Source organism: Chiloscyllium punctatum, chromosome 26, assembly GCF_047496795.1.
Source record: "Chiloscyllium punctatum isolate Juve2018m chromosome 26, sChiPun1.3, whole genome shotgun sequence".
NCBI classification, from domain to species: Eukaryota; Metazoa; Chordata; class Chondrichthyes; order Orectolobiformes; family Hemiscylliidae; genus Chiloscyllium; species Chiloscyllium punctatum.
This window is the reverse complement of record NC_092764.1, coordinates 32,612,572-32,629,180: the sequence shown is the minus strand read 5'-3', so window position 1 is coordinate 32,629,180 and position 16,609 is coordinate 32,612,572. Positions and strand designations below refer to the sequence as shown.

Sequence of the window (16,609 nt, the reverse complement as noted above, 5' to 3'; positions counted from 1 at the left end):
CCCTTTGAAAAAACACCTCCTTTTGATTTTAAAAAAAAACTGGAAAACATAGAGTATATATTGCTTCCCTTTCTTTTGGGTGTTGGACTGTCTCCAGTTACTGATCCAGAGAGTTTCAAGTGCTTGCCTCAGGAGTCTCACATCCCTTAAATTCCCACATGTTGTAGTCCTGCTTTCTGTTATTTGAAATCCATGTTATTCTTTTACGTTTAGATTTTAAAATGTTTTATTTTCCTCGAAATATTCACACTAAACACTAGACGATAAGTGTCAAGTTTGCAGAAATGGTTACAAATGTGGAAGGCATAAAGGAACATCTAATTTCTTTTCCTTTCTGTTCCAAATATCCACTTGCACCAATATTTCCAACTTTTATGTAAACTGATGTGCTATTGTTGCAACCACTCTGCTTCTGTACTGTCTACTTTTGTATGTTCTGTCGAGCCATAATAAAGTTACAGTTGTGAACAGGAAGCTAAATCATTTATTGACAGCTAGGCAGGCAACAGTGTAAAACTGATTGACTGCCAAGCAGTTTTGCTTTTAACTGATTCTCTTGCAGTTTAAAAGTTGTCAACGAAATTCCAAAAGTTAAACTAAGAATCGGTCAGACACTGCCCACTTCATGCTACTTGTTAAGTAGTGCAACTGGCATCAAAGTTTCAAACTTTATAATTGATAATATGCTCTAATTTGACCACTTTGCACATGAGCAACTGAGTTTCTGAGGTATAGGACAAATCATTTTATTGGTTGTATAAAGATTGTTTCTGCTGTTTTCTGGCCCCACACACTTGATCATCTATGAACACTTAAGCTACTTAATACTTTCTTTGGGAAATGTGTTTTTTTTAATATATAACCTACTTTTCTAGTTAACTTGTTCAGAGATGTTATTAGACACCTCTGGAGCAGGTGAGTCTTGAACCTGGACCTTCTGGTTCAGGGTTAGGGACATATTCACTGCACCACTAGAGGGCTAAAGTAAGGACGTCTTCGGAGAACAGTGTTGAAGATGCAAAGCAACAGATGACACATTGGCTCTGGTTAGCATTGCTGCCTCAAATTGTCAAGAGACCTGGATTCAATTCCAGCCTCTGGCAACTGTGTGGAGTTTGCACATTCTCCCCGCAGCTCCACATTTCCTCAGGGTGCATTGGTTTCTTCTCTCAGTCCAAAGATGTGCAGGTTAGGGGGATTGGTCATGCTAAATTGCCTATGGTTTGTCCCAGGGCTGTTAGAGTCCTCTAATAATGGGGTTTGAAGTCCTAGAACATATTACACAAGAGAAAGGATAACCACTGTCTGTCTCAATCAACCTGCCTTTAGACTAGTTGTTAAGAGGAAATCGCCTACGTGAAGGTCAGAACCCTGAAGTGGTTGTGGAGACAGAGGGCATTGAAGTCTTCTACAGATAAGTTAGGAAGTTGAGACTGAAAAAAATGGGGCAGATGTTGGATAAGCCGGGTGTTGGAACCCCTTTGCATCGGTTATGCTGGGATGACCCCCAAGTTGAACAACGGTTCAGAGTCTTGACAGTATTTTTAAATATAAAATTGGGAAATGAAATTTGGTTGATAGGTGGAAGTTGGGACATAGATAAATGTTTAAAAGCCGAGGTGGCAATTTGGGAACGTAATACAGGGACTAAATGGAAAACTTTAATATCTGTGTGGAGAAAGACTGCTGAGAAAATAACGAATAAATACAAACAGACCAGCTGGGAGAATAACACATGTCAAAGAGAGATTAGAGTGTGTGACATTGAGGGAAACTAAGTCTTGGGAAGTGCTGAAGAGTCATTGTGGGGATTATGATAGAGAAAAACAGGAAAAATTGAGAAAGGAGAGACAAAATAAGGAATCAGAGTTGAAACGCCAAGCTGGACTATCAACTGGGAATAAAATGGAGGTACCTCCTGACATGTCTGGTCTGCCAATAATGTTTCAAAATAATGACACCTATGACCATTTGTGGTCACAATGTGGATTCCTGACCTCCTCAAGGACACGTATTGAGAGCTCACTACATGTCCAAAAACTCCTCAAAGTCATCCTCCTCCCAAAGTAATTGGTCATAATCAAATGTGCTGCCAGTGTAATGAACAATACAGACATCAGCAATGGCAATGCCAGAGCTGATTGAGCTGCCAAAGATGCGGCAACAGCTCACAATTCTATTGTCCTCTATGAACTGGCAGGCGCTAAATCGATCACCTGCCTCGAAAACAACAGGAATACTAGACATGGTCACTGTGCAGCATTTACAAGGGGACGCCCTGACCTAGAAAAACAAATATAGAAGGCTCATTGGTGTTCGCACTCTGCGTCAAAAGGCCTCTGGATCAGTCCAGTTGACCAAGTATACCTGATGATTTGTTATTAATGCTTATTGACTGTCTTCATACTGATACCCACCTTGGCAAAGAGGGAAAGAACAAGGAAATGCAAAGATACTTTCAGCAGCTAACATCGTCTCTAAAGTTTTTTTCCATTCACGGATAAAGCATGCCTTCGGACCACTGCTTGCCCCTCCACAACCTGATCCAAGGCCCACTCCACTTACCCAACCCCCTGGAAAGTTACCAATTGCCCATTCAGTGCCAAGTCACATTCCTGGGAACCTTGCTGAGCACTTCTGATACATTCCGGGGTCAATCGTGTATCGCACCCATTCTGGCAACCCCTTCTGCTCTCCCAGCACTATCACCGCCTGCCCCAAGTAGGTGGACACAACAGATTGATTCAGCTCCTGGGTCATGAGCACGAAAGTCAAGAAGCTATCAACTGAAGAAGAGGTCCGTATGCTTTTTGTCAGTAGCCTTCCTATGGATATTTAGACAATGTAAGCTTTACCTTCTCTTTGGACCATTTTAAGGGATATGAAGATTCACTGATAGAGCTAACCTCAAAACAGCCAGTTGGCTTTGTTACATCTGATAGCAGAGTGGAAGTAGAAGCAGCAAAGAATGTATTAAGCAGCGTTTGATTTGATCCCGAAAATCCTCAGTCTCCGGTTGGAATTTGCAAAGGTGAACGCGATGGCCAAAAACTAGCTACAGCTAACCCCACAAATATGCATACTGCCTTGGGAGCACAATTTATTGCACAGGATCCCTGCGACCTTGCAGGAACAGCACTGATCCCTGTATCTTAAGAGGCCTGGGCTCCCTATCCACTGTACACAACAGAACAGACCCCTGCCATTCCATATACTGCGTTCACCCACCCTGCAGCAACTGCTGCACTTCACACTCAGATGCACTAGTATCCTCCATCTGAAGCATCTCCGCAAAGGTGGAAGTCTTGACCAGTGTTTAACTGCCCTTATCCAAGAATTCAGATTTCTCTGGAGAGTGATGTGCAAGGACGGACTGGATTTTGCTTGCAGGTTGGACTTTACTGAAGGAGATTTTGGTTAATTGGCTCGTTTCCACTCAACTTGGAGGTGGTGGAATGATCACTGAGGACTGTGGATTTAAGAACTTTGCCGGTGAACACTTTCCACGTGGACTAGTAATTCTTGTTATAATCATTCTATGTTGTGTGTCAATAACCTGCTTAAATACTGGCTATCAGATTCTTATGAATAAGCTGGTAGTGCCTTCAGCCCATTTAGTTATCATGGAATGATAAAAGGAGGGAAAGAGATGTTAAAGGGTTAATCTGTTTGGCTGAGATGTAAGAAATTGGATGTCCTGGGGTGTATTTTCCTGTCTTGCAGGCAGGATGTGACAATCTAATCACACTGTTTTAAGGAATAACCTAATCTCGCTCTGTTTTAAGGACTAACCTGATCGTGCGCTGTTTTTGGCTGGCATGTGACTATGCAGGAGTGGCAGGAGATTGTTTTCCGTGCCTGACTGACTGTGATGTAAAACCCTGTACAAAGGGAGGACGGATCTGTTCTTCATGGAGCCTCGCTTGACACACTCTGCAAGCATCACTAAGTGTTAAGTGATCTGCCAAAAGCTTGTACTTAAATAAATTTTGGCTGTTCACAGAAGTTGGTGGATAGCAGTTTCATCAAGCACGTATGAATCTCAAGAAGGGAACCTAACACAGTTGGGTGGATAAGCAGTGGGAAATGCAGATTTTGAGGATGGGGTAAGAGGGTGGGTCTGGATGGGATACTGTTCAGAGGGTCAGTGTAGACTCGATGGGCTGAATAGCCTGCTTAGTCTTGTTACAGTGTCATATATGTGAGTTCAATTTAGTTAAATTGTGGCTGATCCACAGAAGAGGTCAAGACTGATGATGGAGAAATAGAATTAGTTGTGTAGATCCCATAGGAAGCAGCCCTTAACCCCAGTCGCCCCACTTCTGAAGATCAGTGAGGTCAGACTGAATGCATTTCTATTGGATATTTATGAAGTTGGACTATCTCAAGCAGGTAGTTAGTACCCGTTTGTTATAAATAGCTCATGAAAATTTAACATTTGAGTGTTTGTTACAAAAGCATCACTACAATTCACATAGATCAACTCCTGAGTATATGCATCCTTAAGCTAGAGAAGTGACATTTATTTGGAAGTAATTAGTTATCTCGGTGATTTCAACTTTCCTTGGTTTCAGATTATCTACTTCATAGTTAGCTTTGTTTGATCTGTCTCCGTCTATCTTTCTCTCGCTTTTTTGTGCCTGCTGTCATGATTTCACGCTGTTACTTGTTCAGTGACTCAATCTTGTGCTCGATCCTTCCCTTTCCTGGTCCACCTCCCCCTCTGGCTTGATTGGTCTTGTGCTTTTGCTTCTGGTTTCAGATCTGCAGTTAAATCTCCATTGCAGTGGCTCTCTCACTGGCACTTGAACCTGGGTTCTCAGCTCGGAGGTAGGGACTCTACCACTGCACCACATTCTGGTATAACCCAAGCCTGTGTCAGAAGCAAAACTGTGCAAAACGGAGGTTCAAGGTTTGAAATGATCCACTTTTCCTGGTAAAATTTATCTGGCACCAATAATCTGGATGTGCTTTTGCATGAATGTATGCTTGGAGACAATTTGTGAAAAGCCTATGCAAAGAAGCTTTATGTTTGGGTATGGGAGTGCTGTGCAGCAAACATGTTTGCATGTGGACCCAGAACACTCAGTTTTCTGTTATTGAGTTTATTATTTTGTTTAATATCACATTTTTAAAATTTGATCACCCTCGAACTCTGTGGGAAGCTAGAGAAATGATTGCTGGGCCTCTTGCTGAGATATTTGTATCATCGATAGTCACAGGTGAGGTGTCTGAAGACTGGAGTTTGGCTAATGTGGTGCCATTATTTAGGAAAGGTGGTAAGGACAAGCCAGGGAACTATAGACCGGTGAGCCTGACATCAGTGGTGGGCAAGTTGTTGGAGGGAATCCTAAGGGACAGGATGTAAATGTATTTGGAAAGGCAAGGACTGATTAGGGATAGTCAACATGATTTTGTGCATGGGAAATCATGTCTCACAAACTTGATTGAGTTTTTTGAAGAAGTAACGATGAGGGCAGAGCGGTAGATGTGATCTATATGGATTTCAATAAGGCGTTCAACAAAGTTCCCCATGGAAAATTGATTAGCAAGGTTAGATCTCACGGAGTAGAGGAAGAACTAGCCATTTGGATACAGAATTGGCTCAAAGGTAGAAGACAGGGTGGTGGTGGAGGGTAGTATAAAGGGTTTATGGTGATTTCAAAGCAATAATCAATTCCAAGTGAGTTGTTTTTCAGTGATTCAGACAGGATACCTAGATGATCAGAAAGGAAGCATATATTCATGCACCTTCAGTCATCTGTAGATGCCAAGGAAATTACCTGTTAAATGTACATTACAGTACAGAGCCTTTGCATCCATTGCCATAGAGTCATACAGCATGGAAATACATCTAAACAGTGTTACACTCTGCATAGTGATCTTGGCATTTTGTCTTGATTGCTGGTATCATACACCTTAATGTCATCGACAGAGATTTTTAATTTACTTGTTCACTTGTGATGAAATCTTCTCGTCCTATCCTTTTTTTTAGGTGTGTAAAATGAGCAAGTCAGCATTCACTGTGAAATACATCATTTACAGCACGCTAAGTTCCAAAGTTGCTCGTTGACAGCTTCAGTTCTGCCCAACAATAACAAAGTTTTTTGTGCTAGATTTTTCAGGAGGACATTCAGGATAACTCTGGGTAGGACTGACTCAGTGAAGCTAGCTGTTGGTGAAAAGTTTGAGTTATGCTTGTGAATGGGCACTGAATTGCAGTTTAAGTGTAGCAAAGTGTGAACCCTGTGGCAGGTGGTGATTAACCACATCAGGAGTAGTCATTGAGACAGTCTATGATTAATGGCCCTGAGATCAAATATCAATGTTAGATTGGCAAAGATGAAGTTAATGAGATTAGATAATCTACCATGTCATTAACACCTGAGAAGTCTATTGGATTTGTCTTGATTCCATTTGCTATTTGATGCACATTTTATGTTTTGCCCATGCTTAACTATGTTATTTCTTGGTGTGGGAGACATGCTGGACATGTATTGCTGTTCTCGTGTTGCAGGGGAAGATATGATTGTTCAACGTTGTGGAATCTTGAGCCTTTATTCTCTGAATCTCTCTTGATCTCCATTTTTATCTGCTTAAAAAATAATAGGTTACTGGTCCCTAACCAAATGTAACGATAATTTGATTATCTCATCTGTGGTCATAACATACATTTGTTGGTTTGGGATCATAACATTAGAAGTGACAGAATACTGTTCACCTTTGTCTGCCTATGATCCGTAATACAAATATGCCAAATCCTTATCTGAGAATTATTCTGCATTCTATAGGAAAATCACCTTTCAGTGATATATCGACAGACTCATTGGTGCTTGAGAGCTTAGTTTAACCCTCCGTATGGGGAAGACAGATGTGGTCCGGAAGGATTCCATTGTGATACTGACTGTGATTTTGAGACCTTTACATATCTAAGTTTCAAATTGCCATCTATCTTTCACTTGGTGCTAAAGCAAGCACACTTATTGCAAAATGCAGCTCTTTTTTTCCAAGCTGAATAAGTGTAGGTGGAATAAGCAACCTGATTTGACAACACCAAAATGTGAATTTACCAGTCTTACTCACTGCACACCTACAGTTGATCAAGAAATGCAACAAATGCACATTAGGAGAAAAGGCCAGACAGTTTCCACCTTTTGTCTCAGCATCTGTTGGCTGGACAAAATCACCAACTTTGAGGCAGTTCATTAACACAAGGTGATAACTCTTGGAACCATCTATGTTTGTCCATCTGCATGTATCAGGTGGATGAAAGCTGTGTGCTCAAAGCCCATTAAGTCATGACCGTCTGAATGTTCTTAACTCCCATGCAAGGTTCTTTGTAAATTAGATACAAAGCTGGAGGACCGTGATGAAGAAAACTGGGAAACAATCGCTGCTTTCTGTGAACTCCAGACGTTGACTGATGAAGAAGTATTGGAAAAGGAGAAACTCATTGCTCAGTTGACTACAGGGAGAGCTCAGAAATCTGAAGTAGTTGAATACAATATTTTCTCAGCCCACTGACTTGAGTAACAGCAAATGGATCAAAGACTGGCATGTATGTAATTTTGAAAGATTAAATTGTACTATCTGGACATTAATGTAATGTTAAAGGGTTAAACTGTATTGTCTTTGGGTGGGGGTAACATTCATGCAAGAATGTGGATGACTCAAACTTCATTGTGTAGCCATTTACCACCACCACTCCTGCTATTATCAAATTGAACTCTAATTCCCTTACATTCAGAAATGCTTTCATAGCCATCCCCTGAAGCTAGGACAGATCACACCTACATTGTCTTGAAGAATCACTGAGTCAAGAAACCGTCTACATAACAATTCCTTAGGATTAGGGCATTTACATTATCTCCAAGAATGATCTCATCCCGACCATTGTACCTGGGGGTAACGTGGTTATGGGTTTGGGGGGAGGGTGAGTGTCCAGACTATCTGAGAGCATTACTAACTGATCTGTATAAATGGGATGTATTTTCTTTGTTCGGGCCTCTTTTGACTCGACTTGGCACACCTGCAAGGGGAGACAAAGGGGATCACCTAGCTTGTACAGTCTTTAATAAACTTTAACTGTTTGCAGAAGTTGGTGTGTGCAAGTTGTATCTCTTCTATGAAACCTTGGAAAAAGGACCTAACAGCTGAAATGGGGTTTCTCAGTTGCACCAAGTTGACCACCAGTGTTCATGAGAAGTAAAGCTGTCAGTAAATCCAAGGGTTCATCAATTTACAAATGTCTGGCTTATAAACACAGTGCCATTCATGGTTGTAATTTTGAACACCCAATGTATGAATATTTCCTGTGCTTAGGAACAGCTACTTTACATTACCTTCCATGGATATGAATTAACTTGCAAATGGACACCAGAACTGAATCCATTCGCTGCCTGTATCTTTGGTCAGCATGACTGTATGTTTCCTATAACGCAGCCCACATTGTTTCCAAGTAGCCACTGTCCATTTTGTTTTGTTAAGCTTGTTGGCAGAGTTAAAGTGTACACAATTTATCAAACACTTGTTTGGAAAACCATATGCACAACATCAACCACATTTACTTTAATCAACCTTACTAATATCATCAAAGCATATACTGTAATCAAGTTAGTAAAATACCAGAACAAATTCGTTGTTTTTGAAAATTTTTTAAAATCAAGGTGATTAAATCAATACCAGTAATGAGAGATTTTGGTATTTTGACTAGTACGTTGAACCTCCTTCTGCAATGATATTTCTCTGTGACAACTGTGTACTAGCAGCATTAGCAAAAGTCAGTGAAGACATCAAGGTTATTTAAATAAAGTGTGAATTATCAGAAAACATGTACTACATAATATGAGGCAATTTACTGTTCCAGGATACACACTTGAAACAATTGTGTTCACCAAATTCACCTGTATATGAGAGATTTTGTTTTCAATCTGCTTTGATCTTTCTCCCTGGTGCTTGGCAAGGGTAGTGGTTTTCAGAAAAATGGCTGTTGTCTAACTTAAAATGGTGTGTATGTGGTATTATAAGTGTGAATCGTATTGCTGCAAAAGCAGTTTGAAGAATATAACAATTCTGTAAATGAGCATTCCAACTGCTGCTTATCTGTTAATAATTTTCAAACAAGATTTTATCCAAAAATAAGTATAGGGTTTATAAATGTGCCTAAGTATGGGTTCTTGACTTCTGACTCTATGTTCTTGGGTTATGGCACATGAGATGCATTATTTTGTACTTGAAGTTGCTTAATGTGGAGCTTTGAATTCAACGTACTTCAACTTTTGTAGTCATCATCAATTGTCCTTCCGTTTGAGTGTGATGTTTGTTCAAAGTCACTTGTTCTGCTGTCAAATTTAACTTGACTGAACTGGCTAATTCTTGACCTACAGATCATCTTGCATTTGGGCAAGACTTTTGGAAGATAGCGGAATCCAGAGTAAGATTTTTTTTTCCTTTCTCTGATGCTTTCCCTTATTGAGGTGATTTGCCTTGCAGGTTGATGGATAAATTGCTGCTATTTTGTACAGTTGCTGGCAAGCTCCCCCGACTAAGTGTTGATGACACTTTGAAGTTCAGCAGCTTTATTGTGGTTTTCTTTGTCCTCCCTGGAATGATAGCCATTAGAAAGTGGAGAAAACAAAACTTGGTAGGGAAGATTCTTCAAAGACTAGGACACAGTAGCTGTTCGATCACATTGAGTTACCTGAATGCTTGTGCAACTGGCTTCAAGGAAGCAAGAATGTTATTAATAAATTAAAATATAAGTAAATTGCTGTTTCATTTGGAGCAAATGCTTTGTACCATGGGTGTTGAGAGTGGGTAAAAATATAGTTCGATCTCCTGTACTTGCCTAAAAATGATGCTGTAGGGAAGGGAGGAGTGTAGCAGGGATGACTGGGGAGTTGCAAGTATCTTGTACAGCAAGCAGTTCCTTTTGGGATGCTGAGAAGAGAAGGCATATGCATTTGATATTGACATCATGCTGGAAATGGGAGGATAATCTGTTAAATTCAGATTGGTGGGTTGGAAGGTTTAAGTTTCTCTTGTATCATTCTTTTTGGAGTGAGGGCCAGGGATGAGGAGAAGTTGCTAAAATGAATAGTATTCCACATTTTAAGATCTAGTTATGTTTTTATTTCTTCAGAATTGTCAGCATTTATTGCTCATCCCAAGTTGCCTTGAGAAGATAGTGGTGGTGAGCTTTGAACTTTTGCAGTCCATATGCTGTAGGTAGATTTGAAATCCCGTCAGGGAGGGAATTCCAGGATTTTGACTCCATGACAGTGAAGGAATAGCAATATACTTCCAAATCAGGATGATGAGTGGCTTGGAAGGGGTACTTGTGTGTGGTAGTGTTCTCATGTTTCAAAAGGGGTTAAACCCAAATAGTTCTTTTTCCTTTGCTTGTTTTTACTTCAATCTCCTGGGGCATTTCTGTTGTGGAGAGGAGGGTATGCTCACATTCCAGTGCAGAAATGCTGATTCTCAGTGGTGTAAATTGAAACTTGCATTCAGTTTAATGACCTCCAGTCATATGTTGAGGTGCTGCATTTTGTACACTAGAAACATTTACATGTCAGTTATAATGTTCTTGTGGCACCAGCCTACTTTTACAGTTTATTTTTAAAAATCCATGGAAGAAAGGATGTTGTTTCCAGCAAAGATAAATATACTCTGCACTTCGCAAAATGGCCAAAAGCAAAAATAGCTTCGAAAAGCAGACAGATGACCTATTGCTATTTGAAATAAAAATTGCCATCTTTTCCAATCTGCAGACTGATTAACTAATTTTTTTAAATTCACTAAGAATCTTCCCTGACAGTGATTGCTGTGAGTACTCTGAATGTGTTGAAAGATCTTTCATCGGGATCTTTGTGATAATATTGCAGTCAAGGGTTTAAAAAGATTATGCAGTTCTGGATGAAGGTTTGCTTGCTGAGCTGGAAGGCCTGGTTGATGTTGATGGCCAAGGAAACACTGACTACACTATTAGAAGAACCAAAGACGCATACCCCAAACACCACCAACTTCATCAGCAAGGACAATATCGTTAAACTAGTGGGACCTATATCTTACCATCCACTTGGCCTTCAACAACAAAACCTATAGACAAACTCATGGGATCTCCTATATCAAGGTTCTTAGCAGAGGCAGTAATGCAGAGACTCGAGCAAACAACTGTGCCATCCATCCATCCAGGCCAAACTTTGGGTCCACTACATGAATGACACCTTTGTCATCACTAAACGAAACAAATTGGAAGAAACCTTCAAGACCATCAATAATATCCTTACTGGCATAAAATTCACTAAAGAGAGGAGGAAAGCAACAAAAAACTGCCATACCTAGATGTCGCAGTAGAGCGAACAGCCAATAGGGAACTTCAAACCAGCATCTGCAGGAAAACAACACAAACAGACCAAATGCTGAAATACAGGAGCAATCATCCCAACACCCACAAATGAAGCTGCATTAGAACATTATTTCAATGAGCCACCACATGCTGCAACGCAGAGGAACTACGCAGAGCAGAGGAAAATCACCTATATAGTCTATTCGAAAAGAACGGGTACCCAATAAACAGTCCACCAATTTCTCAGCAACAAGCTCAACAAGCAGACAAAACACGTCCAGAAACCTAGCCACTCTCCCCTACATCAAAGACTTCTCAGAAATGACTGCCAGACTACTCCGATTCCTTGGCATCATGGTAGTACACCAAAACAGCAGCTAATGATCTTGAAAGACCCTATACAGACAACAAGCAAAACTGATGTCAGTTACAAAATACCTTGCAAGAACTGTAACAAATACTACAGTGGATAAACAGGCAGAAAACTAGCTACCAGGGCACATGAACGTCAACTAGCCACAAAAATACATGACCCACTCTCACTAGTATCCTTGCATACAGATGATGGAAGGACACCACTTCGACTGGGACAACACATCCATCCTAGGACAAACCAAACACAGACATGCATGAGAATTCGTAGAAGCGTGGCATTCAAACTGGAACACACTCAGCAAACACATTGACTTGGATTTCATTTTCCACCCCCTGAGTAAAACAACAGGAAATGACATCACCGCATGAAATGATGTCAGCAGCCCAAGGGAACCTAAACAAATAGGCAGAAAGTGGGCCATACCACCAGTGCTTCATCCAGAGGCTTACTGATGATGTTACTTAGTATGGTGACGAAACACCTGAAAATGAACCTTTCAGCTCAGTGAGCAAGCCTACGTCCAGAACCTCAATCTCAGCTACAAATCTTCTCAAACCTCTTAGATTATGCAGTTTTGAAACATTAAAGATCAGCAAAATACGACAAATGCTGGAGATCTAAAATAAAAATAGAAAATATTGGAAAATCTCAACAGGTCCGATAGCACCTGTGGAGAGAAAAACAGACTAGCAGTTTTATTGTTCGAGAGTCCAATATAACTCTAGCGTTGAAGGGGCTGCAAAATGCTTTTTCAGCTGTTGACGAAGGGGTGAAAGGAGCAAGTGGAGCAGATGGTGAGGGTGCTCAGAACAAAAGGCAAAGGATGGTAATAGAGGAGAGACACATCTTACCTTTTTTGAAGTTTGTATTCAGCCTTCCCAAATATGTTAAATGCCTTAATATAGAACAACCTCGTTTATCTGAAAGTTAATTATCTGATTTTTCAGATTATCTGAACAAGTTCTCAAGGTACTGTAAAACTGTTGTCAGTTTTCCGAACTGTTGTCAGTTATCTGAACAAAATACTCCTCTTCTCTTTCAGATAATCGAGGTTGTCTTGTACTGGTTTAATACTTATCAGATTGTGGATATTTCTCGATGTTACAAGTTATTTCTTGGAGGAATTTTTGCTTTTTCCTCCAGTTTATTTTAATGATATCTGGTTAGATTATCTTGCTATAATTAAAAGCAATATTTGATATTCATCCTATAAATCATTTCAAGTCTCATGTATGTTGATGTGATCTCGCTTAACCATTTTTTTCACGGCTTTAACTATTATTATACCACAGGTTGTTCACCTTGCATGTCACGTATTCATGTTGTTTTTGACTTCGATGCTTGTACGTTTCTCCTTTAGCATAACCACAGCTGTTGCCAGTAATCAAAGTGCACCTTTTAAAGAAGCTGAAGATCAAACCAAATTATTTCCCAAACTGTGGACAGGGGTGAAAGGCCAACATCAATACAAATGGAACCAGCTCATGGGTTTAAGGTGGATGGAATATTCCAATTAGCCCACAGGCAAAATTGGGAGAAGAAACAAATTGTGCTAGTCCTATAGTAGGACAATTTTGAAATGCTTATTGATTTTAAAAAAAAAAGGAACAAGTTTCAAATCATGTCCTTCTGCATATTCTGTTCGAATTGCTATTTGGTGAGCACTTTCTGCAAAATATATGCTTGTGGATATTTTTGAATGAACAGAAGATTTAGACTTTGCTGTGATGTCATTTACAACAGGAGCAGTATCCAGTTTTCCTGAAAGAGTTGTCATTTAGGTGAGGTACCAAAAGATTATTCAAGTCCTGTGGAACTTCATCCAGCTCAAGTAAGGGTAAATAAATTGCACTTGAAAATCACAGGCAAAATGTTGTAACAGTTAAGTCTTCAATTTCATTTAGACAATGATGTAGTAGGATTTCCCTACTAAATTTTGCAATAAATAGGGTCAATTAGATGGCATTAGTCCTGTAGTTCTCAATGAACTTGCGATAAGGTGGCTGATGCCGTTGCTGAGTTCATAGATTAAAATTAAATGCAATTACTTTATTTAAGATATGTATGGTACATTATAGTGCGTTTTGGAAATAATCAGGAGTTGATCTAAGCTTCTGCATAAAAGTCCTGATTCACAGATGTGGAAACAGTGAAGGAAGATGTATGGGTTCTGAGTTACATATGTTTAAGTTGGACATTATCTCTGCTGCACCCTATCAATAATACTAGGTTTCTATCATATAATTTCAGAGCGCTGACATCAAAACTCGTGCAGGCCTCTGTTGGAATAAATACATGCCGTGGTGGAGCAGTATGGAATCGGTAAGCACTGTTGTGAATTCTGTTCTTGTCCAACTATTGATGCCTGCAATTTTACCACAGTATATAGAATGAAATTGATAATCAGCTTTGAAAAGCCTTTATAATTTGTTGCAAAAATATCAGTTTTAAAATTCCAGTAATAGCCTTGAAATGATGAAGGTTATTTGTTTACCCAAAGTGATCCAACCCCACAAGTTCCTGCAAAGAATTTGGTGGATCTCTGGATTCTGTTTGGCATTGGTAGCTTCTCGTGCTAAGCATTTGATGAATATTTCCCTTTAACCTATGTGGGCTTTTAACATTGCATTCTGCAAATGTCTGTTTTAAATATCAAGTTGAGATTCCCATGAAAGAGCTGAACAACTCCACTCACCCCAGCCCTCTCAAAAAAAAGGTAGGTAATGAAAAATCTGGCGGTTGATGCAACTTAAGTGAATTGAATGTACCTGATCATTATAGCTTAGTTGAATGAAGAGAAGCCACTGCTAAATGTAGGAAATTAGCAAGTCATGTAGTCTCTGTTGGAGCAAGGAGAACCCTGATTTACTTTTGAGAGCAGCACACCTGCTCTAGAGATTCACATCTTGGATGACTTGTTTCAACTCCAGTTCAATTGAGTTCTGAGGTGATTGAGTCACCTACCCTCGACCTTGACTTCATGTGGGGCTGATAGTCTTCAGGGGGTGAGTAGATGATCTGTTTGAAAGTTTGCATGCTCCCTTTGTCTCGACTATCGTGACTTTTTAAAAAAAAATCATTTTGAGGTGTGAGCCCCATTTGCTCAACCAGCATTTATTACCTAGCTCCCCTTGTCCTGAAAAAATTCCTAGTGAGCTATTTGAACCACAATAGTCCTTGGGGTTCTGCCAGACTGGGTATTCTTTTTTTCTGAGATTTTTTCACACTTAATGCAACTGCAAACTCCAACTTCTGTGAACATGTCTGTTTTAAATAAAATTTAAAAATTTTTATTACACACAGTACAGTACAAGCTTTCTGGAGAAACCCTTTAACACACTTGGCCATGCTTGCGAAGCCATGTCAAGGGATCTCTAAACAAAGGGAACCGTCTGTCCTTTATACAAAAACTTTACATCACAGTCAGTGATGCCCACAAGACAAACCCCCACTCACTTCCCCACAGTCGTCCCTCAAGACACAATGCAGTGACCACATCATTTCCAGAAACAATATAGTGTAAATCATCCCTTATTGGTCAAATCTGTTGTAAATCTTTAACTATAGGGAATATTAAAATTCCAACTGCAATGTTCTTATTGATTTTGAATAGGAGATGATGACAATGTAAAGTATCTCTGAATAATAGGAGATGGCCATGTAAATGGCTCTGAATGGTAAGAAATGGGAATGTAAATTCCTTAGATTCTACCTGTAAGACAGAGACATCCCACCATAGCCCCAGGATATTCAATTTCCTGCAGGTCAGCAGAGCAAATGAACCATTTAATATCTCACACTCAGTGCTGTTAAGAAGAAAGTTCCTGTATTTTTACCCAGTGAAAGTAAAGGAACAGTGATGTACTTCCAAGTCAGGATGTTCAGTTGCTTGAAGGGGAACATTTCATTTACATCTTTTGATAAAGAACAGTACCATATTTGAAAAATAACAATTTGAGGTGAAGCATTTATTCAAGTCTCCTCAGCTTCACTTGAATTGATAAACGTTTTTGTTGCCAAGCTGCTCCTCATGGCCTGGTTTATTGGACAATAGCAATATTGATAGACCTGTTCTGCATAAGTTGGCATCATTAAATCTTCAGTTGCAGGGGGTTCTGAAATTATATTCTGAAGAAACATAAAAGACCAAGGCAGGCATTGTGTTTGCATGCTTGAATATCATTTTTAGTTTTGTCACCTGTGTATTGTTCCAGAATATAGAAAGAGACCAATGTATTAATGACACCCTTAATTTAATATTAACCTTCATTATTTCAGACTTTTTTTGACAGTTTGAAAAATAAATTGCCCATTACTTTTCTGAAAGGTCTCAAGGCGATTAAATAACCTGGACCAGATGGACTACACCCCAGAGTTGGTATGAGAAGACTGTAGAGGCATTGGTGGTGATCTTTCAGGAATCACTGGAGTCAGGGAGGGGCTCAGAACAGAGAGTTAATGTATTTTATTAAGTAGAATATGGGCTTCGACTATTTTCAAAGTAGGGAAAAGCTTTGAAAATCTGATGCATAAAGGGATTTGGAAGTTCCAGTTCAGTATTCTCTTAGGGTTAACATAAAAATTCAGTTGGCACTTAGGAAGGCAAATGCGATGTGAGTGTTCATTTCAAGAGGGCTAGAATACAAGAGCAGAAATGTATGACTGAGGCTGTATAAAGCTCAGGTCAGATCACATTTGGAATATTGAGAACAGTTTTGGGCCCCGAGTCTAAGGAAGGATGCCCAAGTATTGGAGGGGATCCAAAGAAGCTTTACAAGAATGATCCTGGTTGTGAAGGGGGTTGTCGTACAAGGAGCAGTTGAGAGTTCTTGGTCAAACTGAATAGAGTTTAGAAGGATATGTCGGGGAGTGGGGGGGGAAGG

General features: G+C 39.8%; 1 protein-coding gene and 1 pseudogene across 2 annotated transcripts in view; both read left to right on the top strand.

The window, feature by feature from the left end:
• The window catches only part of ankrd11 (ankyrin repeat domain 11), a 205,559-nt gene that overhangs the window by 9,928 nt on the left and 179,022 nt on the right, over positions 1-16,609 (top strand). For both annotated transcript variants that reach the window (XM_072596077.1, XM_072596076.1), the window contains exon 2: positions 13,977-14,048. The gene's annotated coding sequence lies outside the window, so the exon portion shown is untranslated. The remainder of the gene's footprint in view (positions 1-13,976; positions 14,049-16,609) is intronic.
• Positions 2,759-3,309, top strand: LOC140453237 (RNA-binding protein with multiple splicing 2 pseudogene; annotated as a pseudogene).